Source organism: Terrapene carolina, unplaced genomic scaffold (assembly GCF_002925995.2).
Source record: "Terrapene carolina triunguis isolate 2854851 unplaced genomic scaffold, T_m_triunguis-2.0 Scaffold833, whole genome shotgun sequence".
Lineage (NCBI taxonomy): Eukaryota > Metazoa > Chordata > Testudines > Emydidae > Terrapene > Terrapene triunguis.
The window spans coordinates 1,867,185-1,892,527 of NW_020665184.1; positions in this window are offsets into that span (position 1 = coordinate 1,867,185).

Genomic DNA, 25,343 nt, shown 5'->3' on the forward strand with positions numbered 1-25,343 from the left:
GGCATGGCTCCGGATGAGCGGGGAGCGTGTCTGCCTCCCCGCGGAGCCAAACACTGCCCTGCGGGAGCACGCAGCCCCGGCCCCCAGAGCGCTGCGTGCGCGGCGGCATGGCTCCAGGGGAGAGGGGAAGGCAGGGGAGGGGCCGGCGACTTGCTGTGCTCGGCCGGGCGCTCCGGCCCGGGAGCGCGGACCCCGCGGCTTGCCGCGCCAGGAGAGTGGGGCCATTTTCCCACCCCTGCATTAGGGTGTGCCTGGGCACACCCGGCACACCCCATGCGCACGCCTATGCTACTACCACAGGCAGCACAAACACAGGCATAAACACCACGGAAAATATCACACCACCATGCCCAGCCCCAAATGCTGCATACTGACCAGTAACATTCACACCAACCACACCTACTCCTAGATACAGGCACAAATGATGTGCCCACATGAGGAACTGTTCACATCCACCCACAAACTGTACGACACACTGACTGAGTGTGATCAACACACATGGCAACACACAATATTCATACACACACCTCCCCCTGAATCACAACCTCGCGCCTGCGCAAACACAATCATACCATTACCGATAATACTCGCTCAAACACACACAGCATTCACAGTGCTACCTAGTGGGTAGAGCACTAGATTATGATTTAAGAGACCTGGGTTCTATTCCTGGGTCTGGGTGACCTTGGCTATGTCACTTCCTAGCTCTGCGCCTCTGTTTTCCCATCTGTAAAATGGGGCTAACAATACTGCCCCCCCCTTTATAAAGCACTTTGTGATCTGTTGCAGAGCTAGCTGTTATTATTTTAATATTAACACAACAACATCACAACACATGCACTTACGCCCACAACCACATACACAATTATACACAACACACATTCAAATGAACATTCTCTTTGTCTCAATGCACATTCACATACGACCGCAAACAACATCCCAATATACAACCACAACGCACACCCAAGCTTCATGCTCAGCCACAGAGTACTAAGCCAGGCTGTACAACAAAGGAGAAGAGGCACAAAGAACACACACAAACACTCCCCCACTCTGCAAATATTTGCACACAACCACTAATAAGGCTCCAGCAAACCCCACACATGCACAACCATGAGATGGTGATGTGTTAATGTCTGTATGTGACCACACATCACACACACACAGCTATTACAATTGTGCAACTAGTATTCAAATGTAAACCCCACCACAGTCTCAAATATTCACATGCAAGCAACATTCATAGCCAGAGTATGGATCACTCTCTCTCACACACACACACACACACACCCCTACTGAATTTGCACAATTAATATTCAAATACAGTCTGGCCAACCCTGAGAGTGCAAAAATCAAGAGTCAAACCTAAAAAATCATGTGATCTTTTAGAAAAACATGGGTTTCTTTGCATTCTGGTGTCTGAGCTATTTGGATGGGCACTTGGATCACATGTTCTGGATTTTCTCCGCAGTTGCGAGGCCTAGGAACTTCCTTTTTTTAAAATGAAAGCTGAGATTCTAACCTAACCACGGGACTCCGGGATTTAAGTGACTCACCAACTATCGTGACCAAATCGTGAGAGTTGGCAACACTACAGAGAACAACCACGCTCTGAGTTCCAGATACCCAAACACAACTTCAAATCACAGCCTTGTTCACACACCCCTCTCCCTCCCTGGAGTCTGTTTCTGAGGAGTGGGTGGAAAGATTTGCCTGACTTGAACCCGTTAATGAGTCACTGGGCTGCTGCTGTGAGGGGCACAGATGTAGTTGCTTGTAAACATACATCCCTGGCTCACACACACATGGCCAGACAAAGGCATTCCAGAGGCTACGCGGACTCATGCACCTTAGAAAGCCAGCAGACACTGACAGATGATCATAGGCTGTCTTGAGGGATGGACTGCAGTCGTGTGTGTGTGTGTGTGTGTGTGTGTGTGTGTCTCCAGTTACCTTTAGATTACCCCACCCAAAAAAATTCCATAGCAGTTTAACTGCCGCTGTCCCGGATCTGCGTGGGAATAAGGGATGTTTTAATAACGGGCTGGATCCAAGACTTTATTCAAAGCTCCTCACTCAACAACAGCTTGACTCCATTAATATTTCCCCTGCCTTCTCCTCTTTGTCCTAAATGTACATGGCTTTATCAAGGGCCTGCTGGCACGCAAGCCTGAGCTGGGGTTTAATTGGGTCCTGGCCCTGCTGGGCTGTAGCCAGATCCCCCCTGATGTGCTTCATTTTGTAACGCAGAATAGACCTTTATTGCTGTTTTGTAACCGACTGAGTTTGTCCCAACCTGGGTGGGGAGTCCACATGCCTCTAACTCCCAGTCCTCTCTGTCCCACATTGAAATCCTGGGGCTACAAACAAGCTAAATAGTTCACTGTGCAGGAAGGGCTGAGCATCAGGACGCCGGGGTTCTGTCCTCAGCTCTGACAGAAGAGTGGGGTCTATGGGTCAGAGCTGGGAATCCGGACTCCTGGGTTCTATTCCTGGGCCTGGGAAGAAAGTGTAGCCTGGTGGTTAGACCAGCAAGGAACTGGATTCTATTGATTTGAGGCAGCCGGGTTCTGTTCACACAGCTCTGGGAAGGGAGTGTAGTCTAATGGGGTTGGGAGTTCTGGGACGGGACGTGTGATCTAATCGTTACAGTGGGGGGTCAGGAGGCCTGAGTCCTTTGTACCCCCATGCAAACTCCCACCTAGCACCTCCAAAGAATCCCACCGCTGTCGCTGGGTCTCCTCCTAGCATTACCTGGCAGCACGTTTCCTGGCATAGGCCTTCTTGGTCTTTCCCACACATTGGGCCACATTTGAGTAAGGAGGTTGCCTTTGAGCCCCTCCAGTCTCATTCATTCACGACTGCGCGTGCAACACACCCGTGGCCCCCCTCCCTCCCCTTTGCTGATCAAATAACACCAGGCCTAATGCTGCAATGGAAAAATAATATTAGGAGGAGGGTGTAACATCCTCTCCGCTTCTTTCAATGCACTTTACCAGCTGGGAACAAGGGGGAGGAGCCAGAGGTTGGGCCAAGATTTTAGTTCAGGTTCAGCTCCAGCTCCAATTTAAGTACCATAGTAAGGAACCAGGTTTCCAGCCCAGCCCAGAGCTCGAGGTGAACTCGGCACGCAGAGTCCTGCAAAACAATCCCACCTGGTGTACGCCGATCGCCATTCACTGTTGCCTTGGGCTTCCCACAGAACTGTTTGTTGTAGCCACCTGTCAGCATCTGATCTGACACACCGAAGCTGGACTGTTTTCACGCTACCGGAGTGGACGCAGTTAGATTGGTATGAAGGGGCTTATACTGGGATAGCATACAGCTATCTCACCGTGGGGACTAAGGCATTCAAAAGAGAATAGACCCCCAGAGCTCCTAAATCCCCGTCCAGGGCGCTAGCCGCTAGACCTCCTGATTAGTTAAATTAGAAAAACATAATCCAAAAGAACTTTTGGGTGTACATACGTCCTTACTTCCCTTCCCGTACCGGTGTCTATGGGACTCAGGGGGCTCCAGGTGCGAGCCCCTGCTTCACCATTGTCTTCCTGTGTGGCCTTGGGCAAATCACTTAGTCTCTCGTGCCACAGTTCCCCCACTGGTAAAATGGAGGAAACGGCCCTGCCCTGTTGTGGGGCTAAATACACTAAAGATTGTGAGGCGCTCTGATAATATGACGATGTCAGCCGACAAGTATCTTAGAATAACAACACCTGGCTCTCCTCGAGCGCTTTTCATCTGTAGATCTCAAAGCACTTTCCAAAGGAGGTCAGTATCATTATTCCCATTTTACAGATGGGGAAACTGAGTCATGGGGAGGGGCAGGGACTTGCTTAAGATCACCCAGCAGGGAAATAGGAGAGTTGGAAATAAAACCCAGTCTCCTTAGTCCCACTCCAGTGCTCTCTCCACTAGACCTACATCCCAAAGAAGTCATCCAACGACCAGATTTTGCTTCTCTACGCCAGTGTGTTATGCCAGACTTTATCCTGGTGAGTAATACTGGGAATACTGACTAAGGATTGAGCAAGGATCTCCGGAGCTGGCTGTCTAATAATAATAATACATTGCGTTTATAGCCAGCCTTTGATCCCAAGAGAAATTAACGAGGCGCTGCTGTAATTAGCAAAGTTCTGCTGTTCATTGAAGTAACTCACTTCAAAGCCTTTGTCGTGGGGGTGCTTTTAAATCTTGTTAGTCAGCCACTAGGTAATGGCTTCCCTTCTAATCGCTGCAGGTTCTAAAGGGCCTGTTTTTACCCAGCACTAGAATGGATCAGATTATTTGGTGCAAATGTTTATCCTGACAAATTTGCCTCTTTTTCCACTTCGGGACTCATTCTCAAATCAGTCCAGTCTGACTGTTGGTGCTGACTGGAAAAGATGGGAAATGTATGTCACCAAATGGAAGAAGCAGGGAGGAGGGAAAAAGGGAACAGAGGTGAGGGAGGAAGAGAAAAGGGGAAAAACACCAAGAAAACAAAAAACACATTGAAAAATCAGAATACTCTGAACAAAAACGCACATTTTGGGGATTGGAAAAAGGCCATTTTTTCATTTAAAAATATTGATTGAAAGATTTCAACCACTTCTAAAACTTCTCTTTTTATCTCCGAACACACACCCCTCTTTCTATCCATCCATCCATCCATCTCCACACCACCACCCCCATCTCTGTATCTAGCCACACAGTAGCAAAGCCAACAAGCCAAAACAGGGAATTACCACGTTTAGTAGCAGCCAGTTTGTCATTCCACTCATGCACATTCACTGCATTTGCCACCGTGGGGGAGCACTCAGAGCCCATGGCCTCTCCGGCGTTCCAACCTGGCAGCTGTTGAAATGTGTGAATGAAGCAGGATGTCAGGAGAAAGAGATGGCACCTGGGTCCAGGTAGCCAGTTGCATGGAGAGGAAGGATGGTTTTGTGGCTGAAGTACAGGCCTGAGAGTCAGACCCCCCTGGGCTCTCGTTGCAGCTCAGGGAAGGAAGTTGGGTTTAGCTGTTAGAGCCAGGGGGAGTGAGAGTTAGGACTCCTGGGTTCCATTCCTTGCTCAGAGAGGGAAGTGGGGTCTAGTGGTTAGAGCAGGGGGGGCCTTTTGGTCAGGATTCCTGGGTTCTATTGCTAGCTCTGGCAAGGAGGTGGGATCTCGTAGGAGAGGGAAAGAACTCGAGAGCAGGTGTGCAGACCTGACACCGCATTTCACCTTGGAACCTTGGCCCTACGGGCTCGGAGGAGTTAACCACCTGCCTGCGTAGATGATAAGCCAGAGGCACAAAGCACTATTGAAGCAATCTGAACTCAGCCCTTTCTGTGCTCAGTGTTCACCTTGAGCCCTGCATTGCACCTGGCCTTCTACAAGCGCACATGTCAACCTGCAGCCAGTGAGTAAAAAAACGTACACCCCGCCCCCCCCCCCAGCTCCTGGGTGTTTTCCTTATATGCATGTGGGCCAGATCCCCCGCTGGTGGAAATCAGCATGGTTGACTGAGTTACACAAGCTGAGGATCCAGCCTTTATACAGTTGAAAGACTCCAGAGCTTTTTTACACCGCGTGGTCACTCACACCAGTGAGTGGGAGATAGCAGCAGGTCAGAATGGCCGTGTTTTAAGCCTGGGAGTAGGTGGCCACACACAGGGTGCCAGGCAGGGGAGAGTTCATACAATTTACTCATTCAGCAGGGCGGAGGCTAGCATGGAGCCACTCATCTGCCCAGAGGGCTGAGAAGAGGCAGAGTTGTATACACACCCTGTCTCTCAACCAACAGCCGTTTGCTCACCCTCTGTAATGGTGCTAAAATACTACAACGAGAGCTACCTTGGGAATACCAGGGAAAGAGGGACGGATACGCAGGGATGACCATTCTAGCACTAAAGATCCAATTACACATTTCCTACAAGCTGGGGTCTTATGAGATTCATGCACAAATCTGTTTGCAGGGTACAACAATCAGGAGCGAACCCCGGGGTCCTAGCCAAACCCCATCCTGGTTCCCTGGTCTTCACACATGTGCTTCTTCCTGAGCTGCTCTGCAGCGTTGTCCTGCTCTGTCCAACAGCTCATCCTCGTGGCCCACCCCAGCGGTAGCCGCATTTCTCCATGCAGTATGTAACGTGTATTGTGATCCTTTGGTATGAAAGGTGCTGCTAAAGTAAATGCAAGGTAATTATTGTCATTATAATAATCTCTAATGATCAAGGACATGTTCAGCAGGCTCAGCCTGTGGGAGGCAAATCCAGGGCTTGGAACCCATGATGGGTTTTATAATCCCGCGGCAGGTACCAGAAAATTGCCTGATGCACCTTGGCTGCCTAAGGGTGAATTTGGGGAAGACCTTTTGATTCACTGAGCGAGTAGGATCCAGTCCAAGGCTAATGTTGTGTCAGTTTCCACCCATCAATTATCTGAAGGAGAAAGAGAAAAGCATCTCTGCCTGCTGATGGAATGGGGCACCTTTTCACACGCAGCCCGGGGGCTGTTTCACAATAACAGCCACAACAAAGGGCAGGCAGAGGAACTCTGTGTTCCAGCGCAGAGTTACTAGGTGCTGTGGAGTTTCGGGAAGGGTTTATTAATATGATCACAGCTGGGAGCTACTGGAGAACCCGGTGGCCTGACTGGGCTGATCTCCTTTGAGGGACTTGGGATTGTTGTTTTGTGTGATGTGCTAGAGGGTTATGTTTAAATGCTACATAATTTATGGCAAGCATGTGGCGGGGGGGGGAGGGTGTGTGGAAGAGAAGCAGGGAGGTGCAATTGACAATGGTTCATCTGTTGAGAAGTAGCAAGCATGGGGCAGGGGAGAGGTGTAAGTTAGTTGTTTCCTACTGCAGGACCGAGGCAGGGCTGGAATCGGGTCAGGTCAGTACACTTCTCTTTCGATGCTGCTGTTGTATTCTCCCAAATGTTAGCTTCCGCTGGAAAAACAAAGTAAGTCTCTAGCACGAATGGTTGCGAAAAAATGTGAAACAAATGTAAACTGAGCCTGCCTGAGTTTGCAGAGAGCCTGAAACAACTGCTCTGAGACGTATGGGGGCGAATGGCCCCATGCATTCCAATGGGGTGTTTACTCAGATGCTGCTGTCCAACATGTACAGAGGGAAAGGCATCAGACACTGGGAATAGCATCACATTTTGGTGCCACAGGTGGGTGGGTTTTTGGGAGAGGTATTACCACGGCGAAGCTCCAGCAGCACCGGCTTCAGTGCGAGTTGTACAAGCCTGCCATGGCTTAGCTGTTCCGGTACCCAGCCAGCTCGAGTAAAGCGAGCCCGGGTATGTCTACACGAGCTGCAGTCACCCCGTGATAGCGGTGTCGTCATACCCAATGGCAGCTCACGGGGGAGACAATCGCAGGGGTTCACCCAAAGTCCTGGTGTCACAGCTCCTAACTCAAAAAACAATCAGTCAATGCCAGGCGGGGCTGGCAGGAAATGCCACAAGCAGTTCACCTGTGGCATGTCTGGGTTGGGCTCACATTACTTGTGCCTTATGAGCTCACACCAGTGCATCCATGGGAACAGCTGCAATCGGGGGGGGGGGGGGGAACGCTGGACCGCACTGTGCTATGGCTATTTTCTGCACCCCAGGGCCCATAGGGGCAGACAGTGAGTTACAGCAGCCCTGAGGCTGCTCTAATTTACCCCAGGCATCAGGAAGGTCCCTAGAATACAGACAGGTGGCTAAAAGCCTCCCCCCGCTTCCTGCCCTCCCCCACAGAAACCGAGTCATTAAGAGTCAGCCCCTCATCCGTTTATCCACAGGACAGGGACAGTCTGGGCAGGAACAGAGAGAGCAGCCCCCATAGTGCCCCATTTCCACCAATCGAGATGGCTTGATATCAGTGGAGGGAAGGAGCCCTAAAGTGGCTGTGGGATCCCCTTACGCACATACCATGGGAGGGAACAACTCAGTCAGGGAGTCCTTGCCAGGTACGGAGTTGGTGTAGCCAGCTCTGCACAGCTTCCTCCACTCCTCAGAGCGGGGGGCATGTCGAGGGAGGAAGGGGTGTGCGGTTGGGGTGTTCTTTCACCCCACCTTTTCCCTGCTATTGGGCACAGCCTCAAGCTGCTCTAAGCTATGTTATGGGCCAAATTGGCCTCTGGTGCAATTTGGGGGGTTTGTGCCTTTAAGGGCTCAGTGCCCTGCCCAGATTCTCTGTCTGGGAAGCTCAGCCCTTAACGGCACAGAACCCCATACCAAACCCAGCAAGGGCTGGCACAGGGGAGGCACAAAGGTGGAGTAGGACTGTCCTTGCCCTCCCAGGAGACCTTGGTGCCTGCACTCAGCCAGGGAGCAACACGGAGAAGAATATGACCCAGAGAGGAAAAGGCAGAGGTGGGGAAAGAAAGAAAGATGGTGAGAGGCAGACATAAGGTCTTGTGAGTGGAGGACAGAGAAAGGCGGCGAGCAGAGGAAAGAGAAGGAGAACAGGTTTGAGAGAAAGGGAAGGAGATACAGAAAGGCTGGAGCCAGACGGAGTGCTGGGAAAGAGAGAGTGAGTTAGCGGAGGGAGAGAGAGGTGGGATTTCCCTTTCCTCTCCCCGGCATATTTTCAGTTTTCTCCCGCACCCTGTTCTCCTCTCCACCTGCTTCCTTCCTTCCTTCGGAAGCTTGTTTTGTTCTCTGGAAGAAATCGTGTTTCCACGGCCACACGCAGGCCCCCTCCCACCCAGCGCACACTGGCTTCCTCCAGCCCTTCTGGACTGCAGCCGGCCAGCGGGAGGATTCTAAAAAAGGAAAGTCTCCCAAGAGAAACCCAGCCCAGAGGCAGCGGGAAAAGCCCCAAATATCTGGGAAAGCCATTCCCAAGCAGAAACGCAACGAGGACCTGGAATCCAGCAGCGTGGGGGCCTGGCAACTGGGATTAGCTAGATGGGAGCTGCCCAGACCGTCTAGTCATTTAGCTGTCTCTCTAGCTAGAGGGACCCCGCGCCACCCTGTCTTTTACCCATCTATCTGCCTGGGCAGTGTGGTCCAGTGGCTAAAATACTGGACCAGAACTCCAGACACCTGGATTCTATTTCCAGCTCTGCCTCTGACCTGCTGGGTGACCTTGGGCAAGTCACTTTCTCTGTGCCTCACTCCCCCCCCCCATCCTTTATCTATAGCTGTGAGCTCTGTGGGGCAGGGCCTGTCTCTCACTCTCGTCTGGGTAGTGCCCAGCACAATGGAGCCCTGCTCTCAGTTGGGGGCCTCTGGACATGACTGTAATATACATACCACTAATAATATCTATCACCGGACTATACAGGGAGAGGGTGATCTTACTGGTAGAGTTCAGGGAAGGGAGCAGGTCAGAGCAGGGAGGCGAGGAGACAGGGTTCCTTGGCTCTAGCCCCAGTGGGAGGGGTGTGGGTCTAGGAGTTAGAGTAGACGGGAGTGGGAGGTGGGTTAGGGAGAGGAGTGGGGTCTAGTGGTTAGAATGGGAGGGGGAAGTAGGGTGACCAGATGAGAGGAAGAAAATATCGGGACACGGGGGGGGCGGGGGGGGGAGAGCTGAGTGCTGCCAGCGGAGCGAAATATCGGGACAAATTGCGACCCGACCAGAGATCGGTCGGGACGCGGGACAAACAGCTCAAAATCGGGACGGTCCTGATAATCGGGACGTCTGGTCACCCTAGGGGGAGGCTGGTTGTCAGGACTCTTGTCTTTTATTCCTAGCTCTGCCATGGAGTGAGTGAGCTTGGGGAAGTCACCCCACCTGCTCACAACCCAGGCCTCAGTTTCCCCCTCTCAAAGAGGCAGACCCGGGGGATGAGCAGCACCACAGAAGGGCTAAGTGTTCTGAAAGGAATTAGCAGGATTCCTGGCTGCCTGACGAGCAAGGCCGCACGTGGACAGCCGTGCAATGGCCAGATGTCCACAGACAGTCCGAGAGCCCTCCCCCCTTGCAGGACGCAGCAATCGGAGGAGGAGTGGGGGAACGGGATGCCCAGAAGCGTAAGGAGAGCTGGATTGCAGCCTAAGCCTGACCACATCTGAAGGCAGAGTCCTGCCTCGTTCCCAGCCCCCAGGCCCCAGCTTCCTGGAAGTAGTGTGCTCCTTGCGAACAGGCCAAGACGCAGGACGGCCTCAGCCTGGGAGCCTGTTTGTTTTGTTCCTCGTGGGTGTGGGGAACCTCGCTCGCTGTTGCCAGGAGACGCAGTGTTTGTTACTGCTCTAAAGGGGGGCGTGAGTCACGGCAGCATGACTCACCGGGACCAGAACCATCTCGGGCTGGCCGGCAGCCAGACAGCGGCCCTCGAAGACACCGTTCCAGCTCCTGCAACTCCCCTTTTCCCCAGGCGCAAGGCACAAATGACTTGCTGCTTTCCTGGGTAGGGTGGGGGCGTTTTCATTAGGGGAGCTCATCTTAAGAACAACTTGGGTCCCGAATCTGGTTGCCCTGACAACCTGGATCCTGAATTTGATTGCCACCCGACAAAAAAACCAAGGCAATGAACTGGTCCATTGGTAACACCATGGCTGCTACAATATATGCCAGGGGACCCCGAACGACCACAAAGGGTCAGGGCTTGCTTCCTACCTCCAGTGAAATCCCACAACGTTCTTATCTGTTCCAAGGTGGGCCTGCAATAGCAGGCAGGGATCTGATTCATTCTGCACAGGCAAATCTCTCCCTGATCTGACTTCCTGGAAGGCCCAGCGGTTCCCCCAGGGACGGATCGAATCCCTTGTGCATTCAGCATGTCTAAGCACTGCTGCGGATTTGCTCTGATCTGCTATTCTCTGAACATCTGTCTCCTGTGCTGGCCTGGCTGTCGGTAGGTGCGACGAGCTGCCGGTATACTGGCCTCAGCTGGATGGACCTCTCTGAGGCACAAAGCCCAGCCCGGCAGCCCGTGAGTGAGAGCAGGATCTGCCCCAGGGGAACAGCTGTTTGTGTATCTAATCCTTGTCCTCAGAGCTGAGTAAACGCCACAGAGGCAGGGATCTGGCAGGATTGGGGTGCCAAGGCCTCGCCTGCACGAGGGGCATCAGCCAGGCAGCGCTCCTGCTGAAAGCCTCCCCCAACCCCCCACTCTGTGCAAACACCCATAGGCTATGCTCCTCCTCCTATCATCCATCTGGGCCCCATCCCAGCAGCTGGGCATCCCCAACACAGCTTCCTCCCTCTGCTTACCCACTGGCAGTCCAGGCCTACCTCCTTGGCTCCCGACTGCTGCTTGCTCTGGCCCCCTGGCACCAAGCCTTGCCTGCCACTGGCAATCCCTAAGGCACTGATTGCAGGCCAGTCCCATACAGCTCATATGGGAATCATCTCTCATCCACAAAGCCCACCAAGGTTAACGGAGAAACTCTCACTGAGTTCAATGGGCTTCCGCCTAGGCCCCCCACTCTGCAGCTGCTCTAGTTACAGTAGAGATTCACTGCCTAACTTTTGTAAGTGCTCTAAAATCCACACACTGACGCGGAACATCTTGAAAACGGCTGAGCCTCATGGAGGTCTGGAGCAGGGCTAGGGAGCCAAATTTGGGGTCATTTGAGCAAGGGGTTTCCAAGATAAAGCCCCCCCCCAAAGCTGTGTGATATGAAAATGTGCTGATTCATCCAACAGGGCTTTTCCCCCCTCGACACACACCTGGAATTCAAACCCCGGCATTGAACTAATCGTTTCTCACACTCTTTAACGCTGCACTGAGTTTCAGGACACGCCTTGTGTTTGAAGCCCAGGTGTGTGTGGAACGTACTACCAGGACCGTGCTGTATATATAACACTGCAGAGCTCTCCCAACACGTGAGAGATGCAGACAGAAGCCAACATGCTTAGGCCTGGTGGGTAGCACCCAACTAGCATAAAGGAGGCAAAGCCCCACCCCCAGACGGCCACGCCCTAGTCAGCTTTGCAGAGAGAATGCCCCTCTAATCCTACGACGCTGTCTCCTGCCCCAGTTCAGTTGGAGGAAATGTAAAAAATTGCTACATCGGAGCGGAGTGACCCCATGCGATCCGGTTGGTATCCCCGTCTCCTGAGATCTAATCCAGTATTGGTGCCTCTCTGCTGTAGCAGATCAGGCTAATGGGCCCATCTCACCCAGTATTCCCACCTCCCTGCAGCACCAGATCAGACCAATGCTCCGTCTAATCCAGCATCTCTGCTTCCTAATCTACTGGATCAGACCAAGGGGCCCATCCAGCCTAGTTTCTGCTTCGCCGCTGTGCGGTCTCTAACCACTAGGTCCAGTCAATCTGCTCTCGTGCGGATCCACGTGACACCATCAGCCCCTCTAGTCTGACACCCTGCTCCCAGTGCTAAGTGCCTCCAAGAGAGGCGTAACCCCCATGCCCCAAAATGTCCCTTATTTTCCACCATAGTGGGGAGGGGGGAGTCCCTCGGCTAAACTGTGGGGTCCCAATGCTTCTCTCCTATAAAATATGATAGGCGGGGGCACGGGTGTGGGTGGGGTTTGAGATCCAGCCTAGGGAAGTTGGGACCTACCCAGGCTTCCCCAAATGCTCCCTTCTCCCCCAGGGGATCTGGGGTACCACGTTACTAGGGGCAGGGGCAAACTGGGCACCAGGTTTTAAGCCAGAAGTTGGGCTGAGAAGACGGAGAGCAAGAAGCATCCGGAGGAGGCAGCTGATTAACCCGTGGGAGAGAAAGTGAGCGGCACCAGTGACTCATCATCCGGGACGGCCTGGGGCAGAGGATTGCTTCTGCTGGGCAAAGGGGGCTGTGGTTCCAGGAGGGCAGTGCCCCTGCAGTCCTGGAGTTGCCCTGCGACCCCAGAAAGCCGGAAGGGGTTAAGTATGTACTGGCAAGAGCACCTGCTCCCGCTGCTGCTGGCACCGATCCCTCCCCCCCCCCGTGTGGGAGGGCGGGGGGAAGGGAGGTCTGACTGGCGGTGAGTCAGGCCCCAGCAATGTGCCAGTGAGTCACCGGCTGGGTGGGGTCCCGGGCGACAGGATTCCCACTCCAGTTACACAAAGGCGCTTTGATACTCAGAATCCTCCATATGCAGCCTTGGCGGAGAGAGCCCTGTAATTCCCCTCCCCACACCTCACACCGGTGCCAGGCCTCCTGGGTCCTCGCCATCAGCAAAAGGGGCCCGTGTCCCCGTGCCCATGCCTAGAGAAATGTTCTACATCCTTCAGAGTAAGTGCCGGCTGGAGGCTTAGTAGGGGGCGTTCTCTGTCAGTCAGTGCTGACCCCACTACCCCAGTGCTGCAGGGTACAGGATGGGTGTCTCAATAGGGGCTCTCTCCCCTTGCAGTCAGTCCAGACCCCAATGCCCCAGTGTGGCATTAGGGGGCTCTGTGCTACCATGGAGTGTGGCAGGGGGCTCAGTAGGGGATGCTTTCCCTTTAGATTCAGTGCTGACCCCAATGCCCCAGCATGGCGCTGGGCTGGGCTGGGCTGCAAGGAGCAGGATGGGGGCTCAATAGAGGGCGCTCTCCCTTGGCAGTCAGCGCTGACCCCAGTGCACAAGGATGACACTAGGGGGCGCTGTGCTGCAGGGAGCAGGGGGCCTATGGAATCAGTCCTGAACCTAACGCCCCAGGGCCTGGCCATTTGTGACTATTGGTACTTTTGGCAAGAATTGTGTGTTAGCCCTAATGTCCTCCAAATGCAGACTCTTATTCCCTTCTAAATTCCCCCTGCAGCTGCAACTTGATTGCAGGACTATTCTTTGCTTCCTATCCTAAAGTGATGGGCAGTGTTACTGTGTTAAGCAGCTGCCACGTTTCACCCCAGAGGGGGCTGCATTTCAGTATTGGGCAAGTGATCCCCATGTGCGACTGTTAATCAGCTGCCATGCCCCGCTCCAGAGGGGGCTGCATTTCATTGCTGGGTGAACCGATCCACATCCCTCCTTGGCAAACACGTTGGGATCCTTCGACAGGCCTGTGGGAATGTTTGATGCCATGGAGGGGGTCTCTACATGGGGTGAGAGAGGAATCCACTCTCCTGGCGAGAATCCTGCACCACGTCTCTGAAGCACCTCTTACCCACAATAATTCCACGCCCCTGCGGGGTGCCAAGCAGCTTTCCCATTCAGCTCTGCACCACACCAGGCTCCCTTGGCATCCACCTCTCCCCACTCACTGACTCAACTGCCCCTCTGCTCCGAGGAGAAGGCGGGAGGGGCATCGGCAGCCTCTTGCCGCCCGCTGCCTTCTTGGCGCCTGGCAGGCTGGGAATGGGCGGCCCAGCCTTAGCTATAAGGGATGGGCAGGGAGGCCTAGCGGGCACCTCCCTTTGAAGGCTGAGTCAGAGGGGTGGGACCGGTGCTAGCTGACCCCACCCCGAGCAGGTAGCTCTGGGCACTCAATCCGGTTTCCATGGCGCCCTGGATCCACATCGAGGCTTCCCCAGACAGGGGGGCAGTGAGGGGGGGAAGATGTGGAGTTGGAGGGCTGGGTTGACTGGAAGTAAAGAGGGGACTAGACGGGTGGGGAAGAAGGGGGAGGGGCGCTTAGGAAGGGGTCGGGGTCTGAATAGGGAAATGGGGGGGGAGATTGGGATGGGGAGTTCTAACAGGGAATGGCAGAGGGCTGGAGGGGACTGAGTAGAGGGTGGGTTCGGAAGTGAAGCTGGAAGGAGAATGGGGACATTGCAAGGGGCAGGAGTTAAGCGGGAGCTGGGCAGAGTAGGATGAGGGGGACTGGGGAGGCTTGGGGGCTGAGGATGCATGAAGGGGAACCAGGGACGGGGTACTGGGGGGGCTGAGAATTGGAGAAGAGGGATCCTGGATAGGGGACATGGGAGACTGGGAGGGGGCTGTGGATGAGTGAGGGACAGGAGAGTGGGAGTCTGGGGTGGTTAATGATGGACAAAGGGGGAACCAGGGATGGGGAGTTTTGGGGGAGCAATTGGATTCCCCCATGCCACCCCTCCTAATCAGTGTATTCTCCCCAGCCTGTCTGGGCAGAGCAGCCCATGCCTGTCCATGGGCTGGCGTTCCCTGCCTGGAGAAGGTGGCGGGACGGGGAGCTCCCCAGGTGCCCCTCCTTGCTGCACACAATAGCGCTGTTTCCGGTGGAAAAAGCCCGGCCACTTGTTATTGTTGCCCAGCGCTTTTCCTGATGCACAAACACCTCACCGGTGAGTACAGGACAGCCTGGGGGCGGGGGGGCACAGCCCCCCAGGGACCCCGCTGCTGCCTGCATTGTGCCCTCATCCGGCTCAGTCAGCACCGTGTGTGTACGGGGGTGTCTGTCCATTTCACTCCCCCAGAGGCCCAGCAGAGGCTGGGAAAAGCCATTGGCTCTGGGGACGAGCCCTGGCCCGTGTGAACTGGCTAGGCCCAACGGTCTCTGGGACATCTCCTGGGTGGGTAGGACTGGGGTGCAGGATGGCAGCCCATTTCCCAGGCGTCTCTTCGGCACAGCCACTGCCTCAGAGGCGCTGCAGGTTAGACCAAGAGCTCTTTAAAGGCAGGTGCCAGGACCACAAGGTGTGAACTGAGGATCTCCATGCGCCTGTGCAGCGGAAGCTAAAGGGGTAATGGCTAGAGCCAGCAGCTCTCATATGGATCAGCCACTAAAGGGGGCCAAAGACCCACACTCTCCTGGTGTGCCCTGCATGGGCAGCCACCCAGCTCTCACTGAGCCCAGGCCCAGCGTGCACTGGGCTGAGACGTGGCCTGGACACCAGCACTCAGACTCTTGGCCTTGGTCCCATTATTCCCTCCCCGCATGTGGGTCAGGGATCTGGGAGGGGACGGTTTAAGCTTCCGTCACACTCCCCATAATCTAGGCCCATGCCTGTTCCCCCGTGTAACTCAAAGCTGTCTCGGGGCTGCTCTAACGCCCCGGGCTCTGGGAGGCAGAGAAAAGCCTGAGTGTAGCACACTCCGGTCACACCCAAATCTGCTCCTTACATGGGGAGCAGGCTGGGGACAGAGTGTTTATACACCAGCCCCCTATGCAGGGTGGGATACTCAGAGGGCTATTTCCACCCCCTTTGCCCTATCAGAGTGCCCTGCCTGGGTGGATCCCTAGTGAGCCGATGTGCTTGGGGAGGAGATAATGGGGAGATGGTCTGTGACCCCCACAGCAGCATGTCGGGGCACTGGTCTAAGGGGCAGAGAACCACTTTGTGAATCATCCACATGGCTTCCCACAGTGCCTGGGTGTTCCCAGCCCAGCACTGGCCTGGCTTGACCTTGCTGAGCTGGCGAGAAATGACAGCATCACAGCTCCTCACCTCTCCTCCCCACACAGCGCAGGTTGGAGCGGGTGAAAGGCACCTCTGCAGAGCGGGGGCTGGAGAGTGGCTGGCTTCAGTGGAGCTGCTCCAGCTTACACCAGTTGGGGATCTGGCCCCTTTGACTCCGCTGGAGGGATGCCCGTTTACACCAGTTGGGGATATGGTCCCATTCACTCCAGTGGAGCGACGCCCTGGTACACCAGCAGGTGTTCTGGCCCTGAGGGTTTGTATGTCTTCGCCGAACAAACACAGCCTGGGGAAGCGCGGAGTGAGCTTCCCCTGCCACCCAACCCTGCACTGCAGGGACTCTCTGTAGGGATGAGCAGCGGGGGCTCCGTGTGCATGGTGTAGCCAGTTCTCTGCCTCTCTGCAGACTGCCGAGGAGGGGTGGGGAGTTGGCGGCCAATGTGCAGGCAGCCTCTGTGACCTGGATGCCCGTCCCACTAGGAACAGACTGAGACCTGACAAACTCATCTCATGCCTGGGCCTCCAGACACCCATCGGACAGGAATGGCTTTATGTCGCCACCCGTCTGTTCTCCTCTGGCCCATGCTCCCCCCCCCCCCCCCCCCGGGCCTTTTATCTATCCCTCTTTGTAACTCTCTTTCCTACCGAGAATAAAGCTAGAAGCTGGGGGGCGGGGAGCGAGGAAGGAAACGATATCCTCCCCTTTGTTAGAAATCAAACAAGAATCCCTCCTGACTGGAGCTCTTGTAAAAATGCCACCGGGCCATAAAGCGGAGGCTTGGAGGGAGCTGGGGTGAGGTCTCGCTGTCTGGGAGGCAGTGGGGAAAGCCTGGCAGACGGAGGAAACGGGGGGTTAATGGGATGGGATCTGCCTCCCCACCCCGTAGGAGAGCTCGGAAAGGCAGTCCAGTTCTCTGTCACGGTGTTACCAGAACTCCAGCCAGGCTTCTGGGCCCAGAAGCTCCTCTGGTGTGAATCAGAAGCATCCCTATTACAGTCAGTGGAGTCGCCTTGGTGTAAAACTGCTGTAAGTGAGAGGAGGCCCTGGTCCAGGCTGCTTTCCAGTGGGCCTGATTCTCATCACTCCAGTCACTTCTAAGGGGATGCTTTACAACAGGGTGAATGAGTGGGGAGTCGGGCCCCAAGGAGTCACTGCGCATCTCCACTAGGCAAAGGATGGAGGGGGGAGTAGTGGGTTCCTTCCTAGCTCTGCCTACAAAATAAGCTCCACTCACATGAGATCCCACTTCCAGGAAATTCTGTAGACTTATGTTCCAAATGTGATAATAGTCCACTATTGGGCGCTCATCATCTCTATCGATCTAGCTGACTTCAGTGGGAGTTTTGGATACGCAGGGAGTGCAGGCTCAGCCCTTAACTTGTCTTCTCACCCATCCCAGACACTCACAATGTCGGGAAAGAACGCGCCATGCTCCTATTCTGTCTGCTTGTTCCCCGGGCTCAGGGCTGCTTGGAAAGACAGTTACGCAGCTAGAAACTCATTCTGCAAGAGCTTCGGCGCCACAGACCTCCCACTTTCATGGGGCTCAAGTCACACGTGCCAAAGTGAGATCAGGATCGGGCCCAAAACACAGCCAGTTTTGGAAGCCTGGAGTTAGATCCCAGAAGACGGGCGGCTATCCCTAATATGCACAGTGAGGACTCCAGTGCCCCACCGTTTTAACTTAACAAAGAGAAGGTTAATATCAGTCAATAAGTACCTCCATGGGGAACAAAACTTTGATAATGAGTTCTTCAGTCTAGCAGAAAAAGGTCTAACAAGATTCAAAGGCTGGAAGTTGAAACTAGACAAATTCAGACTAGAAATAGGTGCAAATTTTAAACAGGGAGGCTACTTAACCACTGGAACAAATTTGTCCAGGGTTGTGTGGATTCTCCAACACTGGCCATTTGAATCGAGACTGGATATTTTTCTAAAAGAACTGCTCTAGTTCAATCAAGAATTAAATCAGGGCCGTGCTATGGCCTGGGTTACTCAAGACGAGATGATCACAATGGTCCCTTCTGGCCTTAGAAGCGATGAAGAAACGACCCAATAACCACGGTGAGAAATGTTACACAAAGGCCTGCTGCAAAATGCATTGCAAAGGAAATGCACTGGAAAGAAAAAGCGAGGAGAAATGGTGCAGAGGAGAGGAATAGGAGCGGAAAGCAGGTGTTAAACACTCAAGGAATGTTTCCAGTGAAAGTGCCAGACACTTCAAGCAAACACACTTTCCCACCCCCTTATTCTGCAGAGAAGAGGTGGAGATGTTTTTCTAAGGCATACAGGGATATTTTTGTTTCAGGAAAGTCATTCTCCTAATCTCCCGATTCCTCCCCCCCCCTTTTTTTATATTTTCCAGAGTTCTTTTCTAAACATTGATTCTCCATCTTTTTATGATGGCATCTGAATGGGGGAGGCTGGTTTGATTTGGGAATATTGTTATAGGAAAGGAAGAGAAATGCTTATCAGTGCAGCTCTGCTGGTATCTCAGGGTTTCAGGGACCTTTGCAGCCATCCCATTGATTGGGCTGCTTTTGTGTTATGCCCCTTTCTCCTAAGGGCATGTCTATGCAGCTTAAACTATGCATGAGCTAGTTGAATCCAGCTAGCGTGGGTCACAATAGCAGTGAAGAGAGTCCACCGCAGGCTTCAGCATGGGTAGTAAAGCTTGGCACAGATCTGGGTCCATACTCAGCTAGCTAGTCTGCTCTGAAGCCTGCGCTATGCTGTCTTCACTACTATCGTTACTTGCACTAGCTGTAACAAGAGCTATTAGACTGTGCGCTCTTTGAGGCAGGGACGGTCTGCTACTCAGTGTTTGTACAGCATCTAGCACAGCCCGATATTCATTGGCCCCGAGCCACTACCATAATAAACATGATGAATAATAATTTTCTTAAAGCCCCAGCTCCTGGAGTCAGGTGATTACATGAGCGCCTCGTCTTTCTGATAAATAAATAAAGGTTCTAGCCCCTGTGGTTGCAGAGAAAAGCTTGAGAACATGAGCCCTACAGGCTCAGAAATCAGAAAGCAAAGGAAAAAGACCTGAATTTTATGATTCTAAACAAAACTTATGATTTTTAAGCCAATCTCATGATTTTTGAACCCTGACTCATGATTTTTGAATGTTTTGGGTTGGCCACACTGGCATGCATGCTCGCTCTCTCTCACACACCCCCCCATACCCACTGCACATGCTCCTTCCCTAAACGCACAGGCCAATATTTGATCCCAAATCCATAGTTAGCCACCTCAATATGAGCTTGATTTTGCCTAGTGCTGAGGAGTCTGCAAAGCATTTAAGCACCCGTTTCACTTTAAGCACATGAGTGGTGCCCTAGCTGTTGAGAAGACTGCTCATGTCCTGGGCGGCTTTGCTAAGTAGGGGCCAGAGGGCTCAGCACCCTGCAGACCTGAGCCCCACGGGAGCTGATTCTGAAAGGTGCTGAGCTGTGACAGCTCCCTTTGAAGTGAGCGACAGCCCAGGGGGCTCAGCGCCCGGGACATCCAGGCTACTTACTCAGGTGTCTTGGGATGGATTCATTATAGGCAGGGCCGGCTCCAGGCACCAGCCCTCCAAGCATGTGCTTGGGGCGGCGCGGCACCTGGAGGGGGGCGGCGCCCACCTGGGGAGAGCGGGGCCGCCGCTGGGCTCGCCGCCCTCCCCCGGCGCTCCGGCCGGTCGGGGACAGTGGGGCCCCGGCCGGGCTCTCCGCCCTTCTCCCGGCGCTCCGGCCGGTTGGGGAGAGCGGGGCCGCGGCCGGGCTCGGTGCCCTCCCCTGCTGCGCTCCCCGCCGGGGGGCGGGGGGGGGGCGGCGGGAGGCTTTTTTGCCTGGGGCGGCAAAAAAGCCAGAGCCGGCCTTGATTACAGGTACCTCAGCTTGAATGTTTTGACACTCACAATCGCACATCCATGCAATGAAAGGCAAACTCAGCCAGTGTGTTAGACACCAACGCACAATCACTCATAGAGACAATCACGCTGTCACAAGAACCCACACATAACCGCACTCTCTCTTAATCTTTCCCCCTCCCACACACACATAAGAACATAAGAACGGTCATACTGGGCCAGACCCAATGGCCCATCTAGCCCAGTATCCTGTCTTCCAACAGTGGCCAGTGCCAGATGCTTCAGAGGGAATGAATAAACCAGGTCAATTTATCTAATGATCCATCCCCTGTTGTCCAGTCCCAGCACCTGGCAGTCAGAGGTTTAGGGACACCCAGAGCATGGGGTTGTGTGCCTGACCAGCTTGGCTAATAGCCATTGATGGACCATTGATTGGTGTGAGAGAGAGAGAGAGAAATATGCCCCCCCTACACTTTAAAAAAGTTAATGTATTAGATTATTTTTTCCCTACCAGCAGGAAGGGGAAGTCAGAGGTTACAGTAGAGGGCTCTGGGAGTTACAGGAGGGCAGATGGGGGTTCTAGGCGAGGGATCTGGAGGGTTCTAGGCGAGGGATCTGGAGGGTTCTAGGAGAGGGATCTGGAGGGTTCTAGGAAAGGGAGATGGGACTATATATAACCCCGACGTCTGCATCCATTTTGCGAAGCATGTGGACTTTCCATTGTCGGTAGGTGGGCAGGCTGGCAGCCGGCAGTGGAAATCAGAACGGTTGGCTAGCGAGAGCCGTTGCCTCTCAAAGGTGTCCATTGTGTGTCACTTTGGAGGAGTAGGAAAGAAATGGTGCTTTGAAGAAAAAAAATAAACGGGAGTGAGTGCTAATTAGTTTCTCAGCTGGCAGAGTTCGGGCCAAGACTTCTCAGGGAAGCCTTGGTTAAGCAGCATCCAGAGCGAATCGCTGGGCTTTCCAGTCTGCTACAGAGCATTCCTTGGGAAGCCAGTGGTGTCCCCCTCCACAAGGGCCTGATCCTGAAACGCCTCAAAGTCCATGAGTGTCGAGGGCGTTGAGTCCCTTTCAGGACCAGGCCCCGTACTTGGCACAGTTTATTCTCATAGGGCTTTTGCAGGGGCATGACTTCAATGGGAGTTAGCTGCCTAACTTGCTTAGCTGCTTTTGAAAACCCCACTAGGCACCTAGCTGCACCTTTAGGCGCCTGAAAACCTTTAAAATCTGGCCTTAAGTCACTTTTGAAAACAGGACTTAGGCTCCTGAGTCACTTGGGTACTTCTGAAAATGTCACCCCAGTCCCGTTCTCTCTCCTTTGCTTCACTGCTGTTGAAAATGGATTGAATTCTGCTTCAAATGCTCTCAAACCTTTTACAAAAAGTTCTCTCATCCTTCCTCTTATTCTGGGTTTTCTTCCCTTCTTTCTGATTTACTGGTTCCTTTCCCCCCCTCATCCCCACATCTTCTGTGGGTGGCACATTCCACCCGCATTACAAATAGGCCTAAAAGTCAAGAATAAAAAATATAAGACAGATGCTGAGAGCAAACCCTGATTTACATCTGTCTGTCTAGCTATCTACCCAAACCTAGATCCTGTATGTAGACCTGGCTTTCTAATCTAAACACATTGGAAAGTTCCCTAAATGGTCTCCTTGTCATGGCTCTTTAGACCCAATCCTACACACAGTACAATTCCTCACGGCACCGGGTCCCTAGCTGCTGTAAACTGCCCCCCTGCCTTTGAAGTCCAATTGACAGGTAAAGCGCCAGAGCTCCACAGGAGTCAATGGGGCCAGATTCCCAACTACTGTAAGTCTGGTGGAGCTACACTGATTTACACACGCTAAGGATCTGACCCAGAATACGGGGACCCCTCCATAAGTAAGCAGGAGGAGGCAGGTTCTCCCTCATTGCAGGGGTGGGAGCCCACAACTCTAAGTCTTCATATTCCCCTGATGACCCGGGCCTCCGCTCCCCTCCACCCCAGGGCTGTGCCTTGGTGCCACCATTCAGCTTTTTACATCAGCTTGTGTATTTTAAGCCCTATGAAAATCCCTCCTAAAGACTCATTTCTCCTGCATTGCTCACAATACGTGAGTCATTAGTAAAACAACAAAAATAGTTCATGTTATTCCTCCTCTGGGCTTCCCGGCACATCCTGCCTTCTCCATGGCCGTCTTTTAAAAGTCCGATTCTGCAAAAGCTAACCACTGGGCGTGGTGCTTACTGAACCACTGATATCCATGGGACTATTTTCTGAGTGAGGGCCCAGTCAATGGGTACAATTCGCCAGAATAAGGCCTCTTTTGAGGGCTTACATGGTGCACAGACTTCACGTCCTCTGACACCGTTTGAAATTCCATCGATGTTGTTTAAGGATAGCACAGCAGGGTCTGTAAGAAATAAATAAGGAAAAAGAGGCCAGAGTCTAATCACAGTTATACTGGTAGAAATCCGGAGTCGCTCTCTTGGCTTCAGTAGAGCAACTGGAGCTTTACATGGAGCATCTGAGCTCAGGTCTGGCTCTATTCGATTTGACGCCCTAGATCTCTTGTGCCACACCTCTCCAGGTGGTTGAATTTCACCCAGTATTAAAGTTGAGGGGTGACTTGATCAGGCACAGGCAGAAGAGATCTGATCCGAGAGAACTCTTCATTTAGTAGACAAAGACTCAACAAGATACAACCACTGGAAGAATTCAAAGTGGAAAGTCTTTTTAATAGCAGGGCTAATTAACCACTGGGCCAGCTTACTGAGCGAGACAGTGCATTCTCTCTCTCCTGTAGTTATAGGGCCCGTATTGCTGCAGTATCCGAGCACTGTAGGGTTTGAATAGTGCATAGGCCTTATGCTGAGCCCCTCACAGCCCCCCATGAGGTCGGGGCAGGGCTATTACCTTCCTCGCACAGATGGGGAACTGATGCTTAGAGAGAGGTAAGTGACTTGCCCACAGTCACATGAGAGCTTCTAGCAGAGCAGGGACTTGAACCAAGGTCTCCCAAAGTCCCAGGTTAATACAATAACCACTGGGCGACCCTTCCCCTCTAGCCAGTGTTTGGAGTCTTTAAATCCCAGTGGATTCTGACAACATACTTTGTATCCTCATCTGGGCAAGGCCTGAAACACCTGCTGTAGTTCAACTACAAATTATCAGGCTTACCAGGACTCAATGGCCATGTCTACACTAGGAAAGAAGGTTCATACAGCACAGTTTTACCAGTGTAGTGTAGACAGGGCAGTAGTAGTCTTAACACATGCTAACTGATCAGGGTAGCCTCCAATTTACCGCGACCAGCTAACACATGTTAAAACTACAACTTGCCTTATCTACACTAGGATTTGAACACATGCTAACAACGGGAAGACAAGACTATTGGGTGAATTCCTGCAACCTGTGTTCTGAAGCAGGACAAACTAGAGGATCATAATGGTCCTTCCTGGCCTGCACATCTATGAATCTTGCAGTGAGTGTGGTAGAATCTTGACTGGAAGTCCCTGGGAGCTCAGACCATCTTGACTGTAAGATCCAACGCTGCACTACTAAGGTCAACATGAGTTTTGCAGTTGACGTCGACGGGCTCATGATGAGGCTTTGCATGTCTTACCCAGTGCTAAGTGCACTGGTATTAATCCTACTCACACCAGGCTAGCAATGCTTTCCATGCTGCTATGTATAACACACACGGACAAAAACGAGGTGATCGTTTCTTTCCACTTGGAAAAAGAGCTTTCAAAAACTTTTATTGGGAGGCATAAGTTGAAAGCGGCTGAAGAAACTTTCCACATGCGCAAAACACCCCAATAATCTTTGGGGTGAGACCAAGGCTAGAACAGCTCACGCCACAGAAAACAGATGACTCCAAATGCTCCTCTTCTCTTCTCTTCTCCCTCTTGGTGGCCCCATTGTGCTGGGTGCGGCACAGACACATGGTGAGAGACAGTTGCTGCCCTAAAGAGTTTACAATCTCAACAGGCAGGTCAGCTACAGGGAGGAAGATAGGAAGGATTATTACTAGAGTGGGGAAATTTTTTCTTTCATAAAGTTTTTTGTGAAATGAATATTTTCATGGACAATGTCCATTTCCCTCCGAATTTTTCAGGTTTTTGTCCCCAAAAGATGACAACTTTATTTTATTCTTGGTACCCACACAACAGTAAAATTTCAGCTAAAAACTGAAAAATAAAATAAAAATTGGGGTTTGATATTTTTGACTTGTTGACAAAAACCTGAGAAATTTCAGTGAAAAACATTAACGCCTGTTTTCATCAACATTTTTCTTAGGGGAATAAAAAGTTGTTTGACTAGTTCTAATGATCGCCCCCTGGACACAGAGGGGAAACTAAGGCACAGATCAAGGCCTGGTCTAAAGCCATATATGCCAATTTCTGACCCAGGGACTTGCCCAAGGTCACATAGTGTATCCCTGGCAGAGGCAGGAATTGAAGCCAGAGCGTCTATGTCCCAGTGCAGGGTTGTAATCACAAGACCCTCTTTCTTTTCTCCGCTTGTACAAACAGGGGTTGTGATAGAAACTGTGCTGCAGCCCAGTAAAAGCTGTACTGATGTAGCACCGTCTGAATACACACACAGGTGATTGAGAAGAGCCGTTCACATCAATCAGACCTGCTCACCAGTGAAATCCATCTCTGTGCAAAGAGCCAGCACCAGGTCTATGCACCACTTCAATCCTAATCAGAAATCTTAAGTAACATGTAGTCGTCTTCTGGCCCCTCCACACGGTGGTAAAATTCCCCACTTTGAGTAAGGGGCCTGTAAACAGACAAAAAAACTGGTCCAGAGTCTGATCACTATGATACTGGTGTCAAGCTGGAGTCTCTCCATTAGCTTCAGTAGAGCGACTCCGGATTTACACGGCTGCATCTGAGATCATTCATTTTCCACATCGCTCATTTGTTCCACTGTTTCCTTATTATTTCTGCCCTGCCTTATTATTTATTAGTACTATTAGCAAGAGTTGGAGCTGAGCCAGAAAGTACTGGATCCAGATCTCAGCTCCACCCGAGATTCAGGATTGTTTGGGATGTTGTGATTCGGCCCAATCCAGAGATCAGGGTTAGCTGTGATGTTTGGAATAGGATCAGAAGTTCCCGACATTGTGTTTGTTCAGTTCTGGGGCTTCCGTTCAGGGCCCAACCAGATAGAAACAGTTGTTATGAAACATCATAATATTTGATAGATGTTCTTTCTTCAGACTCTTAATTCAAACCATCCCTCCACAGAGCCTTTTAGCTGTATGTCTGTAGGGGGACCGTATAGCTAGTGAGAGGGGCAGCACGCTTCCGTAGACAAGACAGCTAGGACTGCTGGGTTCTAATTCCATGCTTTGCCACTCACT